The sequence below is a fragment of the Balaenoptera physalus genome (assembly GCF_965194825.1).
Source record: "Balaenoptera physalus genome assembly, chromosome: 11".
NCBI lineage: Eukaryota > Metazoa > Chordata > Mammalia > Artiodactyla > Balaenopteridae > Balaenoptera > Balaenoptera physalus.
This window is the reverse complement of record NC_138896.1, coordinates 47,122,097-47,144,378: the sequence shown is the minus strand read 5'-3', so window position 1 is coordinate 47,144,378 and position 22,282 is coordinate 47,122,097. Positions and strand designations below refer to the sequence as shown.

At 35.8% G+C, this 22,282-nt stretch overlaps 1 protein-coding gene and 2 long non-coding RNA genes across 3 annotated transcripts in view; 2 read left to right on the top strand and 1 right to left on the bottom strand.

Moving 5' to 3' along the window:
* KHDRBS2 (KH RNA binding domain containing, signal transduction associated 2) overlaps window positions 1-22,282 on the bottom strand; it is a 754,183-nt gene that overhangs the window by 57,616 nt on the left and 674,285 nt on the right. The window lies entirely within an intron of this gene.
* The window catches only part of LOC309638422, a 313,379-nt gene that overhangs the window by 211,772 nt on the left and 79,325 nt on the right, over window positions 1-22,282 (top strand). The gene's annotated exons all lie outside the window — the stretch shown is intronic.
* LOC309638418 overlaps window positions 1-22,282 on the top strand; it is an 88,423-nt gene that overhangs the window by 16,341 nt on the left and 49,800 nt on the right. The window lies entirely within an intron of this gene.

Here is a 22,282-nt window from a genome sequence, read left to right as displayed (position 1 = left end):
CTAGAAATTTGTGTTCACAAATATGACTCTTTTCTTTGTTGCGAATTCACTATCAAAACTTGGTATAAATATAAACCATATCAAACCCTTAAACTCTTCTGCATAACTTTTATTTCATATATTTCTAGTACAGAAATAATCAAAAAAGGTTTTTCAATGAAATTCAAAATATTTTTATTCAAAAATTGAAACATGTTGATCATTTTGTGTGTGTGCTCAAAAATATTAAATGAAATATGTTCCTTTTTGTATGTCTGTGTTTCAGCTAAAATGCAAATACCCTTTTCCACATTCTAATATCATTCTAATTTTCACAGATTTCTAACATGGGGAAAGATCAATGTCTTAGATACTATATTTCTAAAATATCTTTGAAAATCCATCAAGATTCCATAAATAGTTTTAAGTATCTTTGAAATTTCCATTGTGTTATTTATTTGTTTATTCATTACATTCAACCAATAGTGTTACACAGAAAACACTGTTATAAAGCAGCCATGTTTGTGTATAAATATAGTATAAATTTGTGTCTTCTAAAATTAATCAGTAAACTAAATACATTAAACATAGATGTATAACACATAGATAGATAACACAAAAAAGCTCTGCAGTTGTTTTCTGACCAGTTTGTTTTAAGAAAGTCAAAGCTATAAGTATGCCACTCAAAGGTAACCCATCATGAGACAGAAAAAGTCACCATTTCAAGAGTATAGAAGAGTAAGGTATCCATTCTCTGATCCATTTGGAGGAAAGTCAGCATGTCTTATCAAAAATGATACAGAATACAGAAAAATAAGATATTTGAACTTCAAACTGAGAGCTGCTATTTTTCGTTCCTATTGAGTGTGTCATATTGGACAAGTCAGTTAATCTCTTTGAACTCCATTTTTTTCACCTTTATGGCAATAACGATATTTACCTCAAGTATTAATAAGAACCTGTGATAGCCCCATGATAAGTGCCTAGTACATAGCAGGTGCTCAGTAAATACTAATACTGGGTGGTTGTCCAATCAATGAAGGCATAGACATAAAGCTCCTCTTTTTCATATTCATAAATGTTACACTGCTGATAGAGATTCCATCTTCTTCAAATATGCTGAAACATGAAATAGACACATATACCCTCTGAAGTTTCAATTGATGGTATTTAATGTTCACAGAGTAAAACATAGGATGATTATTCATAAGGGAAGTGACGTATTTGTTCTGCTCATAGGTTAAGATAGATGATATATCTAAGGCATCTAGTGTAGAATTATGATCAGCTTTGCAATGATCCTTTATAGAAAATGGATCTTTATAGATCCTTTATAGATCCTTTATAGAAAATGGATCTTTTGAGAATGCAGCCTCATGCCCCAAATGAGAGAGAAAAACATTTAGATATTCTTTTATTTTCATGATTCAGCTCTGTGCATAAATTTGTGCAAATGGTCTTTTTTATAAACACTCTTTAATCATTTTTTTTCTAATTCAGCTTATATTTTTGCTTACTTTGACCTTTTATTACATAAATGAAGGGTGAGAAATTTTGTAAAAAAAAATTAATCTTCTGTTTTATTGTGTGGAATTATCATTAGAACATAGCAATTATTTTCTATAACTAAGACCTTCAACTGACTAATTAATTAGGCTCAGTGGTACATGATATTAATAAATGAACTGTTATATTCTTCTGGTACAAGTACACAGAAGCTATGGAACCCTAGCTTGAAATGGACATAATTTTCACTGTATACACGTATTTTTTGGTTGAATCATAATTCGTGAATATCAGTAAGATTTCAGTCCTGTAAAAATCAGTATAATTTCTAATTATTTCAATTCTTAATCTAGTTGACTGAGACTGAATTCATTGGTGTAAGCTGCACTATGGTTATGCATTAATGGTGATTTATATTCTTCTACACTCAAATCACAAATGAAATAGTACTTGTTTTGTGTAATGTTCTAGGACAACTTGTTACTTATTAAAGGGTTATTTTCATGCACCAGACCTTGGAAATTCAAATAAGTAAAAGAGTCTGGGGAAAGACTATATGAATTGATAACAAGGATTCTACTTTTACAAGTCTTTTCTTTACATGAGGAAGCAAGGTCACATTAATCCAGAAACTCTAAGCATATAACATAAGTCAGGTGCTGTCTCCATGCACCATCAGTGTGGCATGCTTTAAATTAAATTGTAATTATGTATTTTCATGTCTTCCTATTCTCTAATTCTTAGACTGTGTGTGAATGGTAATTCCTTAGCACAGCACACAAGTCCATTTTCTATCTATGTTCTAATGATCTATGCAGCCTGTTCCCTATTACCATATCCCATAATCTGACATGGTGGAGTCTCTCCCAAAGTCACAAAAAAACTACACTAATTGTGAATAAATCAACGTCTGAGCAATGTTATTTGTTCTGAATACATAGTTCCAGAAGAGTAATATTTAATGACTGTGCATTGAATAAATGAATGAGTAGTTTTAAAATACTACATAATTTCTTTGTGAATAATTTGTAAGGTACTTGACAATACAGCCATGTAGTTTCGTGGCTATGTCTACAATTGTTCTCATGGAGTTTTAATTAGTGGTCAATGTCAACTTAAAGTGTGTTACTGAATTTTTGTCCTTGGCACCATATGTTTTTCCAAATTTTTTTGAAAAGTACTTAATAAAGAAATACAAGGTGTGCTAGGAAGTATAACTAATATGCTGGTTTTAAGAATTAGTATTCAAAAAAGTAGCTAAAAATCAACAACAGAAGATTAAAAGCAAGGTGAACAGTCTCAGAGATCAATGTACATTTCTGCATTTATTTAAAAAAAATAATTCCGAAGATGCAGGATGGTGTTAGAACTGGCTCAACAACAGGTCATTTAGAAAGAACCTAGGTTTTTAGTTGAAAACAAATTCAATGAAACCCAGTAATGTGACATAGCCACTTAAGAAAGCCACATGGTCAGACGATGTTGAAGAGCTTAAAGCAAGAAGCACAGGATATAATAACATCAGTTCTTTGTACCAGTCAACTCTCATCTAATAAAATGTACCTCAAGATCACTGTGCCACATTTTAAGATGAACACTTGGACAACAAGAATGTTTTCAGAAGAGAACAACTAGGGTATTTGGTGAAATGAGAATCATGATACACAAAGAACAATTGAGGAAACCATGCCTGTGGTGGACATTCACCCTGGATACTGGCGTGTTACTGGTACAATAATATTGCTTAACAAACAATCACAAAATGTTAGCTTTACACAAAAATAAGCAATTATTTAGCTCTTGTGTTTTGGCTTGGCTGGAGGTTTGCTGCCCCTAGGCTGGGCTTGTTGGGGGCTCTGTTCCAAGTTGTGTGTGGGGCTGGGCTTTGCCTCCCTGAGGTCTGGGCTGTGTGTGTTCAATCTGGAGCTCAGACTAAGGGCACAGCAGTTACCTGGGGAAGCTCTTCTATCACAACAACAAGAGGGCAAGTGGGAAACACACAGTCCTCTTAAGGTCTAGGCTTAGAAAGGTCATTATTCTATTAGTCAAAGCGAGATACATGATGGTGAGGAATCAGGAAAACATATTCTGCCACTTTTTTGAGAAGGCCTGAAAAATCACACAGCAAAGGGTGTGAACACAGGAGGTGTGAAGAACTGTAGTCAAGAATGCACTCTGCTACACCCTGGATTGGATATCATTAGAGGAACATTATCTTCATAAAGAAAGGCTGAAATGTGGAAGAAAGCTAGATTGACTATGTGTAGCTTCACAAAGCCAATTAGTGATCAACGAATATAAATAGAGATTACAGGATAGGAGATATTACTTCAGTTTAAGAGTTTCCTAATAAGCTGAAATGTTTAAAAACATGGAGTTAAAGGGAAACAATATGGCATTAGTATAAGGGCCCAGTCTTTGGAATTGGACAGGAATCAGTTCAAAACTTGGATCTTTTGACTATTAAGCTATAAAGTCCTGGGAAAGGTAAACATTCTGAGTCTTAGTTTCTTTATTTACAACATGAAGATAAAACTATCCACCTCATTCACTAATATTTATGAAGTACCTAATATAGGCATCTGCATATAGCAACTGCTCTGTACTGTGGCTATTATTATTATTATTAGAGTCTTACTATCTTTAGAAATGGTCAAGTGTTCCTTGACTAGCCCTCCGGACTCCTCTCTTGCCTCTTTCCCACATCTCCTATAATTCAACATTACTAAATATTATACAACATAAGAATACAAGTCCACAATTACACTTGAATTCTAAATCCAAGAGCTTTGACATCAGAATTTTTTTTCTTTAATTGGGTGTGTGAAATCATTAGGTAACAAAAATCTGACCTAAAATAAGAAGCTATTTATAGTCATTTATATCCTGCTAAGTTTAGTTATTCATATTTCAATACAATAATATATTTTGGGCCTAGATGTCACTGGGGGTGATATGAAATATATAGTACATGCACTGTATTGTCTTTTTAAAATACAAACAATTCTGAATATGAAACATCTAGTTCACAGTATTGCAACTATAGGATTGTGAACCTGTATTTAGGTGCACCAAATTGTTTACTATTCTACTTCCAGCACCTAGAAAACAGCAAGTCTGTAATAAACACTAATTTAATGAAACAGTAAAATAAGATATTGCAAATACTATACTAATTTTGAAAAATGAGTAATATCTATATCTTATTTTAACTCTATTTCACATGCATCTGAGATAAATTCTATTCCCTTTTCTGAAGTCCTCCCAGGATCAAAAGTGTTTTGTTTTTGGTGTTCCCATCCTTATAACTTAAAGTTCACAGATCCACATTTTTTTATCTTGACCATGGTATTACAAGAAAAATATCTCCCTTCTTTCATTACTAGTGTGCAAGTGCAAAAGATCAAGACCTGGAAGGTTTTTGTTTTTGTTTTTTTTTTAAGTGCAAATTGACTAAGAAACCAAAGAAAGCAATGAAAGAACACAAAGGTTTTTCAGGAAAGGGACAAAATAGCAACAAATGGAGAACCTACTGACCGCAAACGACCAAATCAGCCTGATGCGGAAAAAGGATGATCATAATTTTCTCCAAAGATGACTAACTTCTAGATTTGATGACAACCTCAAATTCTATCCAAATACAGTTCTTTTCGTATTTCTATGTGCCATATCCAGGCTTTCCTGTTCCCTTTCTATCATATTAGCTAAATGCCCTGCCACTCCCAACTATTTTATAATCTCACCTGAAGGACATGTGATCCTTTACTAATAAATCATATTTTCATTTCTTTGTCTTTGCACACAACGATACACTTGCCTGGATAAAATTTATTTCCCTGGTTAAATGGCAGCTTGGTTTCAGTTCTTCTGAGAAGATTTTTGATGCTTTTTCTTAACCCTACACTTAGATGGCCTCCTATGTACTCTCAAACCCTCTGGCACATCCTTCTAGCATAGTACTCATTACATGTTATGCATTTATTTGCATGTCTGTCTTCCCTAATTGTCTCCAAATAGACCACTCCTGGATTTTAGAACATCTGTGAACAGACCATATAGTGCTCTCAGATAGCCGTTCTGAAGGACTCCATGTTACTGTGCCCTTGGAAGCATTTTCTGGATATGACTTCTTCTCTATCTTGATTATTTAGCATAGAGCAGAATTTAGAAAACATGGCCATGGCTACCTAACACTAGTCTCTAAAGTGTTTAATTTAAAAACATTAATTGTCAGCATGTAAAAATTAGGAAAAAATGATGTGTCAAGCTATATTTTCTGAAAATGGCCACAATAAAATTTTTCATCCTTGAACCATGCCAGTAACCATTGTATGGTGATGTCTAATACCCCTTCTCTTGAATCTGGCTGGACTTGTGACTTGCTTGTAACTAACAATTAACAAACAGGGATGAGGCTAAGTCATAAAAGGCAATGTAACTTCTATTTTGTTCTTTGGGATACTCATATATGCTGCTCTGAACTGCCATGCTATGAGGAAGCCTATGTGACATGGAGAGCACTAAACATGAGTATTCCAAACAGCAGTTCCAATTAAGATATCAACTGACATCTAGCATCAACTGCTAGGAGAAGAACCTCCAGATGATTCCAGCTCCCAGCCATTGAATTAACCTTACCTTTTTAGATTTCCCAGCTGAGGCCCCAGACATAGGAAAGTAGAAAAGGTCACGCTTATTGTGCTTTGTTAACATTCCTGACACGTAAAATCCTCAAGCATAATGAAGATGGTTAACTTGTACCACTTGGTTTTGAGGTGGTTTGTTATGCAGGAATAGCAACAAGAAAAGCTAGATTTCCAGATTTTCTTTGGGGGAAAAAAAAGAACACTACTAGGCCCTTTACCGTACATGGACTACATGGCTACAATATCCTAAAGTTGAGCAGAAGATAGTTGCTTTAGGCAGAGCACACATTTTCCAGTTTACCGCAGGCTTATTGTAATACCTTGATAGTTACATACATTCATGAACATTCATGACCCCTTAAGTATGTTGATTAACTATCTGTTAAATATATTTCTTTCTTTTGGTGGAACTAAACTTCTTTATCTACCATGGAAGTCAGAATTTCATGTTGGGGTCTTTAACTCACCTTAACACTAGGCCTTTTGCCACACGTCAGGTCCTTCAAGAGTCTAAGGTGATCTAATACTACTCATTTCTGAAGCTCTGATTGTATGTGATTTGCCTAATACTTTCCTGTTTCCTGTTGAGGGGTGTCTACAGATCTAAACGAATTTACTGAGGAGAAATGCTGTCATGTCCTGATCTCAGTAAATGATTGAGCAGGTTTCAGTTACTAACTGGACACTTCTTTAAGTTCTTTTTTTAATGTATTAAAAAAAATTCTTTATCGAATTTGTTACAATATTGCTTCTGCTTTATATTTTAGTTTTTTGCTGTGAGGTATGTGGGATCTTAGCTCCCCGATCAGGGATGGAACCTGCACCCCCTGCATTGGAAGGTGAAGTCTTAACCACTGAACCACCAGGGAAGTCTCCCTTAAGTTCTATTGGGAAATTTGTCATTCAAATGACCAGGGAAAATGATTTTTCTAACTCTTCTTATTAGAGTCTTACAAAATATACCTTAATGTATATTTTTATTTTTTACTTATTCATTTTTAACATCTTTATTGAAGTGTAATTGTTTTACAATGGTGTCTTAGTTTCTAACAGAGTGAATCAGCTATACATATACATATAAACCCATATCTCCTCCCTCTTGAGTCTCCCTCCCACCCTCCCTATCCCACCCACTTAAGTGGTCACAAAGCACAGAGCTGATCTCCCTGTTCTATGCAGCTATGCGGCTCTGTGGCTGCTCCCCACTAGCTATCTATTTTACATTGGATAGTGTATATATCTCCATGCCACTTTATCACTTCATCCCAGTTTACCCTTCCCACTCCCCATGTCCTCAAGTCCATTCTCTACGTCTGCATCTTTATTCCTGTCCTGCCCCTAGGTTCAACAGAAGCATTATTACTTTCTTTTTTTAGATTCCATAAAAATGTATTAGCATATGGTATTTGTTTTTTTCTTTCTGACTTACTTCACTCAGTATGACAGACTCTAGGTCCATCCACCTCACTACAAATAACTCAATTTCGTTTCTGTTTATGGCTGAGTAATGTTGCATTGTATATATGTGCCACATCTTCTTTATTCATTCGGGAGATTAAACTTTTGTCAGTTGCTTCATTTGCAAATATTTTTTACCATTCTGAGGGTTGTCTTTTCATATTGTTTATGTTTTCCTTTGTTGTGCAAAAACTTTTAAGTTTCATTAGGTCCCATTTGTTTATTTTTATTTTTATTTCCATTTCTCTAGGAGGTGGGTCAAAAGGATCTTGCTGTGATTCACGTCATGGAGTGTTCTGCCTATTTTTCTTCTAAGAGTTTTACAGTGTCTGGCTTTACATTTAAGTCTTTAATCCATTTTGAGTTTACTTTTGTGTATGGTGTTAGGGAGTGTTCTAATTTCATTCTTTTACATGTAGCTGTCCAGTTTACCCAGCACCACTTATTGAAGAGGCTGTCTTTTCTCCATTGTATATTCTTGCCTCTTTTATCAAAAATGAGGTGACCGGGCTTCCCTGGTGGTGCGGTTGTTGAGAATCTGCCTGCCAATGCAGGGGACATGGGTTCAAGCCCTGGTCTGGGAAGATCCCACATGCCATGGAGCAACCTGGCCTGTGAGCCACAATTACTGAGCCTGCACATCTGGAGCCTGTGTTCCTCAGCAGGAGAGGCCACGATAGTGAGAGTCCCACAGACTGCAATGAAGAGTGGCCCCCTCTTGCCACAACTAGAGAAATCCCTCACACAGAAATGAAGACCCAACACAGCCATAAATAAATAAATAAATAAATAAATAAAAATTTTTTTAAAAAGTAGCTTGCTTAAAAAAAAAAAAAATGAGGTGACCATATGTGTCTGGGATTATCTCTGGGCTTTCTATGCTGTTCCATTGATCTATCTGTCTGTTTTTGTGCCAGTACCATACTGTCTTGAATACTGTAGCTTTATATTATAGTCTGAAGTCTGGGAGCCTGATTCCTCCAGCTCTGTCTTTCTTTTGCAAGATTGCTTTGGCTATTAGGGGTCTTTTGTGTTTCCATACAAATTGTGCAATTTTTTGTTATAGTTCTGTGAAAAATGCCATTGGTAGTTTGATAGGGATTGCATTGAATCTGTAGATTGCTTTGGGTAGTAGAGTCATTTTCACAATGTTGATTCTTCCAATCCAAGAACATGGTAAATCTCTCCATCTGTTTGTATCATCTTAAATTTCTTTCATTAGTGTCTTATACTTTTCTGCGTACAGGTTTTTTGTCTCCTTAGGTAGGTTTATTCCTAGGTATTTTATTTTTTTTATTGCAATGGTAAATGGGAGTTTCCTTAATTTCTCTTTCAGATTTTTCATCATTAGGGTATAGGAATGCAAGAGATTTCTGTGCATTAATTTTGTATCCTGCTAGTTTACCAAATTCATTGATTAGCTCTAGTAGTTTTCTGGTAGCAACTTTAGGATTCTCTATATATAGTATCATGTCATCTGCGAACAGTGACAGCTTTACTTCTTCTTTTCCGACTTGGATTCCTTTTATTTCTTTTTCTTCTCTGATTGCTGTGGCTAACACTTCCAAAACTATGTTGAATAATAGTGGTGAGAGTGGGCAACCTTGTCTTGTTCCTGATCTTAGAGGAAATGGTTTCAGTTTTTCACCATTGAGGACGATGTTGGCTGTGGGTTTGTCATACATGGCCTTTATTATGTTGAGGTAAGTTCCCTCTATGCTTACTTTCTGAAGGGTTTTTATCATAAGTGGTGTTGAATTGTGTCAAAAGCTTGTTCTGCATCTATTGAGATGATCATATGGTTTTTCTCCTTCAATTTGTTAATATGTGCATCACATTGATTGATTTCCATATATTGAAGAATCCTTGTATTCCTGAGATAAACCCCACTTGATCATGGTGTATGATCCTTTTAATGTGCTGTTGGATTCTGTTTGCTAGTATTTGGTTGAGGAGTTTTGCGTCTATGTTCATCAGTGATATTGACCTGTAGTTTTCTTTCTTCGTGGCATCTTTGTCTGGTTTTCGTATTAGGGTGATGTTGGCCTCATAGAAGGAGATTGGGTGTATTCCTCTCCCTTCTATATTTTGGAAGAGTTTGAGAAGGATAGGTGTTAATCTTCACTCAATGTATGATAGAATTTGCCTTTGAAGCTATCTGGTCCTGGGCTTTTGTTTGTTGAAAGATTTTCAATCACAGTCTCAGTTTCAGTGCTTATGATTGGTCTGTTTATATTTTCTATTTCTTCCTGGTTCAGTCTTGGAAGTTTGTGTTTTTCTAAGAATTTGTCCATGTCTTCCATATTGTCCATTTTATTGGCGTATAATTGCTTGTACTAATCTCTCATGATCCTTTGTACTTCCGTAGTGTCAGTTTTTACTTTTCCTTTTTCATTTCTAATTCTATTGATATGAGTCTTCTATCTTGTTTTCTTGATGAGTCTGGCTGATGGTTTATCAATTTTGTTTATCTTCTCAAAGAACCAGCTTTTGGTTTTATTGATCTTTGCTATCATTTCTGACAAGTACAGGTTTCTGGTAACTGACTGTACTGATGAACTGAATGAATAAGCATTTTCAGAACTCTGATGAAAAACTGATGAACTCATAAAAGTGCTAACAAAAGATCAAGATGAAAAAAAAACAACAATTAATTACATGGGACTGAGTGAACTGATGAGGATGAGTATAATTTTTGTGACTTTCTGTCTGAATTAAAAAAAAAAAAAAAAATCCCACAAGGACTCAGAGGCAAAGAATATACAAATCAATTTTCACTGCAAAGTAAAGGAGCTGTTACAGTGGAGGATTACTGGACTGAATGTCAATATTATGACATAGTATGAGTGTGTTTCATGTTTGGTAATTGCAATCATTGTTGATTTTGTTGTGGTCATCCATGTACAATGCTTGGTGTCAGACTATTTATGTCTTGTAAAAATAAAATACAGTGTGTGTGTGTGGAAAAAAAAAAAAAAAGAATAAATATTAGTTCAGGGAAAATTGCATATACAAATTCCTAAAAAAAAAAAAAAAAAAAAAAAAAAAAAGAACCAGCTTTTAGTTTTTTTGATCTTTGTTATTTGTTTCCTTCATTTCTGTTTCATTTATTTCTGATCTGCTCTTTATGATTTCTTTCCTTTTGCTAACTTCGGGGTTTTATTGTTCTTCTTTCTCTAGTTGCTTTAGGTGTAAGGCTAGGTTGTCTATTTGAGATGTTTCTTGTTTCTTGAGGTAGGATTGTATTGCTATAAACTTCCCTCTTAGAACTGCTTTTACTGCATCCCATAGGTTTTGTGTTGTTGTGTTTTCATTGTCATTTTTTTCTAGGCATCTTTTGATTTCCTCTTTATTTCTTCAGTGATCTCTTGGTTATTTAGTAGTGTATTGTTTAACATCCATGTGTTTGTATTTTTTACAGATTTTTTTCCTGTAATTGTATCTAGTCCCATACCATTGTGGTTGGAAAAGATACTTGATACAATTTCTATTTTCTTAAATTTTCAAAGGCTTGATTTGTGACCCAAGATATGATCATTTATCCTGGAGAATGTTCCATGAGCACTTGAGAAGAAAGTGTATTCTGTTGTTTATGGATGAAATGTCCTATAAATATCAATTAAGTCCATCTTGCTTAATGTGTCATTTAAAGCTTGTGTTTCCTTATTTATTTTCATTTTGGATTATCTGTCCATTGGTGAAAGTGGGGTATTAAAGTTCCCCTACTATGATTGTATTACTGTCAATTTCCCTTTATGACTGTTAGCATTTGCCTTATATATTGAGGTGGTCATATGTTGGGTGTATAAATATTTACAAGTGTGATATCTTCATCTTGGATTGATCCCTTGATCATTATGTAGTATCCTTCTTTGTCTCTTGTAATAGTCTTTATTTTAAATCTATTTTGTCTGATATGAGAATTAGTACTCCAGCTTTCTTTGATTTCCTTTAGCATGGAATATCTTTTTCCATCCCCTCACTTTCAGTGTGTATGTCTCCCTAGGTCTCAAGTGGGTCTCTTGTAGACAGAATATATATGAGTCTTTTTTTGTATCCATCCAACCAGTCTATGTCCTTTGCTTGGAGCATTTAATCCATTTACAGTTAAGGTAGTTATCGATATGTATGTTCCTTTTACCATTTTCTTAATTGTTCTGGGTTTGTTATTGTAGGTCTTTTCCTTCTCTTGTGTTTCCTGCCTACAGAAGTTACTTTAGGATTTGTTGTAAAGCTGGTTTGGTGGTGCTGAATTCTCTTAGCTTTTGCTTCTCTGTAAAGTTTTTAATTTCTCCATCAAATCTGAATGAGATTCTTGCTGGGAAGAGTAATCTTGGTTGTAGGTTTTTCTCTTTCATCCACTTTAAATATGTCCTGCCACTCCCTTCTGGCTTGCAGAGTTTCTGCTGAAAGATCAGCTGTTAAGCTTATTGGGATTCCATTTTTTGTTATTTGTTGCTTTTTCCTTGTTGCTTTTACTATTTTTCTTTGTATTTAATTTTTGATAATTTGATTAATATGTGTCTTGGTGTGTTTCTCCTTGGATTTATCCTGTATGGGACTCTCTGTGCTTCCTGGACTTGATTGACTATTTCCTTACCCATATTAGGGAAGTTTTCAACTATAATCTCTTCAAATATTTTCTCAGTCCCTTTCTTTTTTTCTCTTCTTCTGGGACCCCTGTAATTCAAATGTTAGTGTGTTTAATGTAGTACCAGAAGTCTCTGAGACTGTAGTTAATTCTTTTCCTTCTTATTTCTTTATTCTGCCCTGTGGTAGTTATTTCCACTATTTTATCTTCCAGGTCACTTATCTGGTCGTCTGCCTCAGTTATTCTGCTCTTGATTCCTTCTAGAGAATTTTAAATTTCTTTTATTGTGTTGTTCATCATTGTTTGTTTGCTCTTTAGTTCTTCTAGGTCCTTGTTAAACATTTTTTGCATTTTCTTCATTCTATTTCCAAGATTTGGATCATCTTTACTATCATTACTCTGAATTCTTTGTCAGGTAGACTGCCTATTTACTCTTCATTTGTTTAGTGTGATGGGTTTTTACCTTGCTCCTTCATCTGCTGTGTGTTTCTTACTCATCTCATTTTGCTTAACTTACTGTGTTTGGGGTCTCCGTTTCACAGGCTGCAGGTTAGTAGTTCCCGTTGTTTTTGGTGTCTGCCCCCAGTGGCTATGGTTGGTTCAGTAAGTTGTGTAGGTTTCCTTGTTGAGGGGACTGGTGCCTGTGTTCTGGTGGATGAGGCTGGATCTTGTCTTTCTGGTGGGCCACACTGCATCCAGTGGTGTGTTTTGGGGTGCCTGTGACCTTATTATGATTTTAGGCAGCCTCTCTGTTAATGGGTGTGGTTGTGCTCCTGTCTTGCTCATTGTTTGGTATAGGATGTCCAGCACTATAGCTTGCTGGTCGTTGAGTGGAGCTGGGTCTTAACGTTGAGATGGAGGTCTCTGGGAGACCTTTTGCCATTTGATATTTTGTGGAGTTAGGTGGTCTCTGGTGGACCGATGTCCTGAACTCGGCTCTCCCACCTCAGAGGCACAGGTCTGACACCTGGCTGGAGCACCAAGACCCTGTCAGCCACATGGCTCAGAAGGAAAGGGTGAAAAAAAGAAACAAAGAAAAAAATAAAATAAAGTAAAATAAACTTATTAAAATAAAAATTTAAAAATTATTAAAAATAAAAAAAATTAAAAGAAAGAAAGAAAGAAAGTAGGGAACAACCAAACCAGTAAACAAATCCACCAATGATAAAAAGTGCTAAAAAATTTACTAAAACAAACAAAAAAACCAAACAAAAAAACGGACAGACAGCACCCTAGGACAAATGCTAAAGCAAAGCTATACAGACAAAATCCCACAAAGAAGCAGACACATACACCCTCACAAAAAATAGAAAAAGGAAAAAAATGTATATATCTATATATATAAAAAAAAGGAGAGCAACCAAATCAATAAACAAATCTACCAATGTTAATAAACTCTAAATACTAAACTAAGATAAACGTAAAACCAGAACAAATTACATGCAGAAAGCAAACCCCAAGTCTACAATTGCTCCCAGAGTCCACCGTCTTGATTTTGGGGCGATTCGTTGTTTATTCGGGTATTCCAGAGATGCAGGGTACATTAAGTTGACTGTGGAGATTTAATCCACTTCTCCTGAGGCTGCTGGGAGAAATTTCCCTTTCTCTTATTTGTTCGCACAGCTCCTGTGGTTCAGCTTTGGATTTGGCCCCACCTATGCGTGTAGGTCACCTGAGGGTGTCTGTTCCCACCCAGACAGGACGCATTTAAAGGAGCAGATGATTAGGGGGCTCTGGGTCACTCATGCCCCAGGGGGAGGGAGGGGCACAGAATGCAGGGCTAGTCTGCTGTGGCACAGGCCAGTGTGACATTGCAACAGCCTGAGGTGTGCTGTGTGTTCTCCCGGGGAAGTTGTCCCTGGATCATGGGACCCTGACGGTGGCGGGCTACACAGGCTCCCAGGAGGGGGGGTGTGGATAGTGACCTGTCCTTGCACACAGGTTTCTTGGTGGCTACAGCAGCAGCCTTAGCATTTCATGCCTGTCTCTGATGTCTGTCCTGGTAGCCGTGGCTCCCGTCCATCTCTGGAGCTAGTTTAGGCAGTGCTCTGAATCCCCTCTCTGCACGCACCCTGAAACAATGGTCTCTTGCCTCTTAGGCAGTTGCAAACTTTTTCCCGGACTCCCTCCTGGCTAGGTGTGGTGCACTAGCCCCCTTCAGGTTGTGTTCATGCAGCCAACCCCAGTCCTCTCCCTGGGATCTGACCTCCGAAGCCGGATCCCCAGCTCCCAGCCCCCACCTGCCCTGGCAGGTGAGCAGACAAGTCTCTCAGGCTGGTGAGTGCTGGTAAGCACTGATCCTCTGTGTGGGAATCTCTCCACTTTGCTCTCTGCACCCCTGTTGCTGCACTCTCCTCCATGGCTCCCCCTCCACCACCCCCCATCTCCACCAGTGAAGGGGCTTCCTAGTGTGTGGAAATTTTTCCTCCTTCACAGCTTCCTCCCAGAGGTGTAGGTCCCATCCCTATTCTTTTGTTTCTGTATTTTCTTTTTTCTTTTGCCCTACCCAGGTACGTGGGCAGTTTCTTGCTTTTTGGGAAGTCTGAGGTCTTCTGCCAGCATTCAGTAGGTGTTCTGTAGGATTTGTTCCACATGTAGATGTATTTCTGATGTATTTGTGGGAAGAAAAGTGATCTCCACCTCTTACTCCTCAGTCATCATGAAGGTCTCCCCTTAATGTATATTTTTAAATACAAGTTGACTATTTAGGCAAGCAGTTAAGATGTCATCAAAATTAACCTTAAATTAACAAAGAATCAACAAATACAATGAATGCCTAATGAATAATTTGAAGAAACCCATTGTTTCTTTCTAAAACTAACAGTTATCTTAGATACTTAAAACAAGTATGTCAAATGAGAATAACAAAAGAATAGTGTGTATCAAGAGCTGAATTCCCACTCTGTTAAGGTATCTTCAAACAATACCAAATCCACTTTTTGTGCAGAGGTCTGTGGATGTGTGAGAAAGCCACAAACTGAACTAGTAGATTAACTGTGGGAAAATATCTCACATCCAATAACCATCTGTAAATTCAATCTCATCATTGACTATAGCTTGAGACATAAGAGAATTGAATTACAAAATGAGGGTGAATCACTTTATAGCAAGTTGTGACACTTAAATGAATAGGACAAGATGTTTTATTACAACTTTTATTAAATTACTGGGTAACTGCAGTGCCTTATATGTAAGTTTTCATTAGAAGTGTTTTTGTAGAATCTTAGTATCAAATACAAGGGCTCACATTAAACTTATCGCCTAAAATAAATAGTTAAGTAATTTCTTTCTTTTTTTTTTTCCTGCCTAGACGTATCCTTTGGTCAGAGCCCTTTGAAAAGCATGCAGATAACTCACTACATTCCTGTTACATTATATTATATTCCCTCTGGATTGTTCAGGTATATAACAAGTCTGTTGAATCAATAAATCTATTTAGATTTTTCAGACAGTATTTATTAGTCTTTAAGTCTGAGGTCTCTGGAGTTAACAAATGTGATTTTGAAGCCAATGTTTACTACTTGAATGAACATGAGAAGTCATTTAATATTTTTAAGCTTCAATTTTTCTCTGCCTCAAATGTTATTGCAAGGATTAAATGAGATAAATATCCTAAAGAATTAGCATAGCAGCCAGCACAAAACTAATGCTAGTTACCGTGAAATCATTAGGGCCAAGCAGCCTCTGAACAACAGAGCAGTGGTCCCCACTGTGGGGGCTCTGACCCTCAAGGAGCTAATTTGTGCCAGGGTGTCCAAGAAGTTATCTCTTCACAAATATATATTTATATTTTCATGTATATTGTAACTTTTTTTAGTATAAATGTTTTCTCATTAATAAAATACAAATTAATTTAAAAGCACTGCTGTTTCCATAGCAAATGTATGTCATTTTTTATATCTTCAAGCAACTGACACTAATATGTACAATGACTGGTCGCTGAGGTTTGATAATTATTTTGGATGTTGTGCAGGACCTCTTTCCATTTGCCTTCCCACTTCCACCCTTCTCTCCAGCCTGCTCTGTACCTGGGATGACTAATGGCAACTCTATCTACTCAGTTTCTTGTCCTTTGCCTCCTAATGGGTTCAACCAATGGGAACAAAGTGAGGTCGGGGTATTAACTCCTGAAATTCCTCTTTGTGGGCTGGCCTCAGCTACGATTCTGTTTCAAAGGAGAGGCCTCTTTCTTTATCAGAAGGCCTCTCTGACAGCTTTCTATCTTCCTTCCATTCCTAGTTTTTGGTGATAAACACATTGCCCCAGGGATACTAGCCCTGCGCACTACATTTTCCCTTGTGGTTTCCTTATACTCTGAAAAGAGTTCCATTATTAAACTCTCTTCAAATTATCTTAATTTAAGAGTCTCATTTTTCACCTGCTGTGTAGACCCTGACAATTACAGATATTCCAAGAGAGTCTTCATTCTAGAAAACTTTGGGAACTACTGCCTTATATACGAGACGGACCTTTATCTTTCCTCCCCTAGCACATTCCTCCATTAACCTAGAGAAGACAGGATTATTTTCCAGGTTGTGTGAGTCACACACCTTATTCATGTTTTGAGGGAAGTGAAGCCTTCCTTTTTGATATTTGCCTATTACAAATCTGCAGTTAGAAATTTACTTTGGAAAATTACAAATTCATAATATTTCACATCCAAGTTAAAATCCTGTAAGAATCAAAGATCAGAATTGGTCTTTTGACTTTAATTTGCAATATTACTATTTGTCTCTAAGTACATGAAAGTCAGTTTTTTCTACGTTTATGATTTGGATTGGTGTAGAGTCTTGCATTGAAAAGAAACAATTTGTTGGTAAAGGCTTGAGAATTTATGTGATTTTAGAAGACTGATCTCTGAAAATGTTAATGACTTTGAGCAGTACATAAAAAAATAGGATATCAGAACATGAACAGAATTTAATATTTGGTCCAATTAAAGGTGTTGATCACAGGATGTAACTCTTCATAAGCCAAAGACTGCCCTGCAATTTGAAAGTTGTATAATAAACTCATCAGTCTATTTCTTTACTTTTTCTCCTCATAGACACAGAGCAAGAGAAAAAGATGGCCAGAGACACCTCATATCATTGTCATCTTTACCAGTCCTTAATGTGTCATTTAGTTGAGCTGCCTCCTAAGGAATTTTTAGCAAAATCCCTTTTCTGATCCATTTGAAATTTTCCACAACTATCAACACCTTACAAGACAACTGGGGATTAATTAAAGTTGTTATACTTTCTGAACTCTAGGTGAACCTTTGTAGGGTTGTTACCTTGTGAACTTCCTTTAGACTCTCTATTAAAGATGAAATAATTATTCCATTTAGGCACCTGTCAGATCCTACTTTATAATTTCCACAAATTCTGTATTCACTTGTGTTGACAAACTAGTCATTTAAAGGCCCTTTTATCTAAACCTTTTTCCTTTTATCTCAGTTCTGCTAAGTCACACAAAACCTATTGTTTTACCTTCAAGTTTCTAAATCAGCATTTCTTCTGATTTGACCACTTCAATGTCGAAATAATACTCACATTGTTTGTAAATGATGGAGAAGTTTTATGTTCACATATTTCTCTTTATTTCACTTCTTTAAAAGCTTTCTCCATTTCCCTCCATAAGTCCAAATAATACTTTAAAAAGTACAATTAAAGAACCATCACTTGAAAAAGAAAAAATTCCATACTGATTCTTGTAGAAAATAAACTTTCTCTCACTTCTAATTCCTAATACTTGATTACTCTATAGTAGTTGTTTTACTTAATTTAAATATAAATGCAGCTTGCACATATGACTCCTCCACCAACAAATTATTCGGAGAAAATGTTAAAATATATTTAAAAATTGAAAAATATGTATTGTGACTGTATGGTGAGCATACTCTCTGGCACAAGTAATCATTTAATCAGTGCTTATTTAACTAAACTGTTATTTTTATCTTCTGTTGTCATAGTTGGATCAATAGAAGTAATCTAAAAGTAGATATTTAATTCATTATATAATAAATTTTCTCAGTGTTTATCCATTTCTATTACAAATCAGTATTATATTTAAACATTTTTCCTCACAGAGTTTTCTGAAATAATAGTGCTAACTTCATTCATTCATTAATGCATTCATTTATTTTTATTCATTTATTCAATAAATATTGAGAACCTATTGCATACCAGACAGTATCCTAGTATTGAGTATATGTTTTTACCAAAATAGGCATCTTATAATTATTATAATATAGAGTATTAGTATTATTGTAACTAACTTCATGACCTTCTTTCTTTATCCCTTCTGCTTTAGCACTAAGATACCTCAGAAATAAATATATATTTTGTCAGTAAAAATGATACATAAAATTCTGAATATTGTATTCTCTTTGAGCGATGAGGCGCTTATTTTTTTATCCCCATCATGTAGGTACATATTAGGTCCGACATTCATGCAGTCAATGATCATCTGTTCAGCACATACCCTATGAAAGCCTCAATGTTATGTGCTGTGAGGGACATGAGGGTGTATCAGACTAGGATTCTGGGCAAGTTAAGGATGACAAGGGACATATACACAAATGATCCCAACACAAGGCAGAAAAAGAAAGTGCCATAGAGAAATAAAGATATGATGCTGTTGGAATTCAGGGTAGAAACAGATTATTCACAAATATAGGATTAAGGAAAGACTTTCAGAAGAGTTGGTTTTTAAGGTGGGTTTAGGAGGATGGGAAGAATTTAGCCACAGAAAATTGAATGGATAAGAAAGGGAAAAGAGAAGGTAGCAGGCTTCCCTGGTGGCGCAGTGGTTGAGCGTCTGCCTGCCAATGCAGGGGACACAGGTTCGAGCCCTGGTCTGGGAAGATCCCACATGCCGCGGAGCGACTGGGCCCGTGAGCCACAATTACTGAGCCTGCGCGTCTGGAGCCTGTGCTCCGCAACAAGAGAGGCCGCGATAATGAGAGGCCCCTGCACCACCATGAAGAGTGGTCCCCACTTGCCACAACTAGAGAAAGCCCTCGCACAGAAACGAAGACCCAACACAGCCATAAATAAAATAAATAAATAAATTAAAAAAAAAAAAAGAGAAGGTAGCAGAGTGCATAGAAAATATAATTTTACATATAAATGATACTTCATTCAATCAAGATAAAATGGGTTTTCCAGATTATTCTATATCACCATTAAATTTTATACATAATTATGTTCAATTATCCTAGTATTCACTTTTCAAATATTCAAGATAAGTTATTGTAATCCCCAATTTTTTCTTAGGGTGGATCAAACCCAATTAAATCTAACCAGAATAAAGATGCAGAAAATTCCTCACTTTCAGAAAATTATTCCCAAATCTCTACAAATTGAATGTAGCTCTAAAGCTACATCAAGAAATGATTTGACTCTATTCTAGCAGTGCTTGTAGAGTGTGATAATTGTGTTTCTGCCAAATAGTTTCTGAAGCAAGTTACAAAACTTTATTATCACTATTTTTATGCACTAATATATAATGATGAGATAGAAATTTGATTGAAAATATTAGCAAATGTTTTAAATACATAGCCAATTTGCATACAGTACTCTATTAGTGTCTGTGATGTGATACAAAACTTTCCTGCATCCTAAGTAACTGTGCTGTGTTCCAATATGTAACTGGAACACTTAAGAGAGCAGAAGCTCTTGGCTTATGATGCCTTTTTAATTTACCCTACTACAAAGTAACCAAAGACTCAAAGTAAAATGTTCATTTCCATAATGATATCTTAATTTATGCTGAGCTTTAAAGGTATCTGTTCACATGACTTTTTTTTTTTTTTCTAATTGCCTAGGTTTCCCTAAATAGAATTCCCTTTCACCCCTTTCACTATGCTGTCCCTCAGGCCATGAAAAAATCACACTCATGCAATATGACATGTAGATGTCCTACACTCCATAATGACCTTAAAGTGTTTCTTTCTTTGCCAGTTTCCTCCTCCAAATATTACTTAATGCATTCAAATCTCTTTGGGTGGCAATAAGTTGATCAGTAAGTGGTCAATGCTATGATTTTGTTTTTGTGACAATTAGTCCTATTGGTTTCTGAGAATCACATATAGGGGAGAATCATTTAACTAATTATCACATGGATTCCTTTCCTATGAAATGTGTAACTTATTTTCAGAAAAAATACTTAGGCAAATGATTTTTCTAAAGATGTATATGCCAACTTTATTCATAATAACAAAATATAGGAACAACTCAAATGTCCTTCAACTGGTGAATGAGGAAACTGTGGTACCTCCATACAATGAAATGCTACACCATAATAAAAAGGAACAGAATACTAATACACACATCAACATGAATAGATATGGAATGCATAAGAAGCCAGACTGAAAAGGCTACATTTTGCAATGCTTCTACTTATATGACATTCTAGAAAAGGCAAAACTGTAGTGACAAAACGTGAATCATGTTTCCCAGGGCCTGGGGTGGAGAAAAAGTTGACTCTAAAGGCCAATAAGGAAACATTTGGGGCTGATTAAATAGCCCTATATCATAATTTTGGTGGTGGTTACATGATAGTTTGTATTGGCCAAACTTATACAACTGTATCCTAAATGGGCAAATTTTACCATATGTAAATTATACTTCAATAAATCTAACTTTTAAAAAGTAAAAATTCATTAATATCACAAATTCTGAGTCTATATAAATTTATTCAATAATCTCTGAGATCCATCAAGAAAGGAAAGAAAATTTTTTTTTTGCTTTTTTTCATTTGTAATTCACTTTTATCTTTGGTGATCCTCCCCCACCATTTCCTTCATACCATATTTTATGAAAACATTTTTTTTTCTATATAAGGATTGCAGGTGGTTTGAACTCAAAAGTGAGGAAGAAGGGCTTGGAGAAATATGATTTTATAGACTGAATGTTTGTGTCCTCCCAAATTTCATATTTTGAGTTTGTAGTTCACTTTAAATTTTTTTTTTTATTTTCTACTGGAGTAGAGTTGATTAACAATATTGTGTTATTTTCAGGTGTACAGCAAAGTGATTCAGTTATACACATACTTATATCTATTCTTTTTCAAATTCTTTTCTCATTTAGGTTATTGCAGAATATTAAGCAGAGTTCCCTGTGCTATACAGCCTTGTTAGTTATCCATTTTAAATATAACAGTGTATACATGTCAACCCCAAACTCTCAATTTGTCCCTCCCACCCGTCCCCCCTGGTAACCATAAGTTCATTCTCTAAGTCTGTGAGTCTGTTTCTGTTTTGTAAATAAGTTTTTTGTATCACTTTTTTTAGATTCTGCATATAAGCGATATCATATGATATTTGTCTTTCTCTGTCTGACATACTTCACTTAGTATGATAATCTCCAGGTCTATCCATGTTGATGCAAATGACATTATTTCTTTCTTTTTAATGGCTGAGTAATATTCCATTGTGTATATGTACCATACCTTCTTTATCCATTCATCTGTCATTGGACATTTAGGTTGACTCCATGTCTTGGCTATTGTAAACAGTGCTGCCATGAATATTGGGTTGCAAATATCCTTTCAAACCATGGTTTTCACTAGATATATGCCCAGGAGTGTTGCTGGATCATATGGTAGCTCTATTTTTAGTTTCGTAAGGAACTTCCATAATGTTATAGTGGCTTCACCAATTTACGTTCCCACCACAAGTGTAGGAGGGTTCCATTTTCTCCACACCCTCTCCAGCATTTATTGTTTGTAGACTTTTTGATGATGGCCATTCTGACCTGTGTGAAGTGATACCTCATTGTAGGTTTTTTTTTCAAATTAATTAATTAATTAATTTATTTATTTTTGGCTGTGTTGGGTCCTCATTTTTCTGTGTGAGGGTTTTCTCTAGTTGTGGCAAGTGGGGGCCACTCTTCATCGCAGTGTGTGGGTCTCTCACTATTGTGGCTTCTCTTGTTGCGGAGCACAGGCTCCAGACGCGCAGGTTCAGTAATTGTGGCTCACGGGCCTAGTTGCTCCATGGCATGTGGGATCTTCCCAGACTAGGGCTCAAACCCGTGTCCCCTGCATTGGCAGGCAGATTCTCAACCACTGTGCCACCAGGGAAGCCCCCTCATTGTAGTTTTGATATGCATTTCTC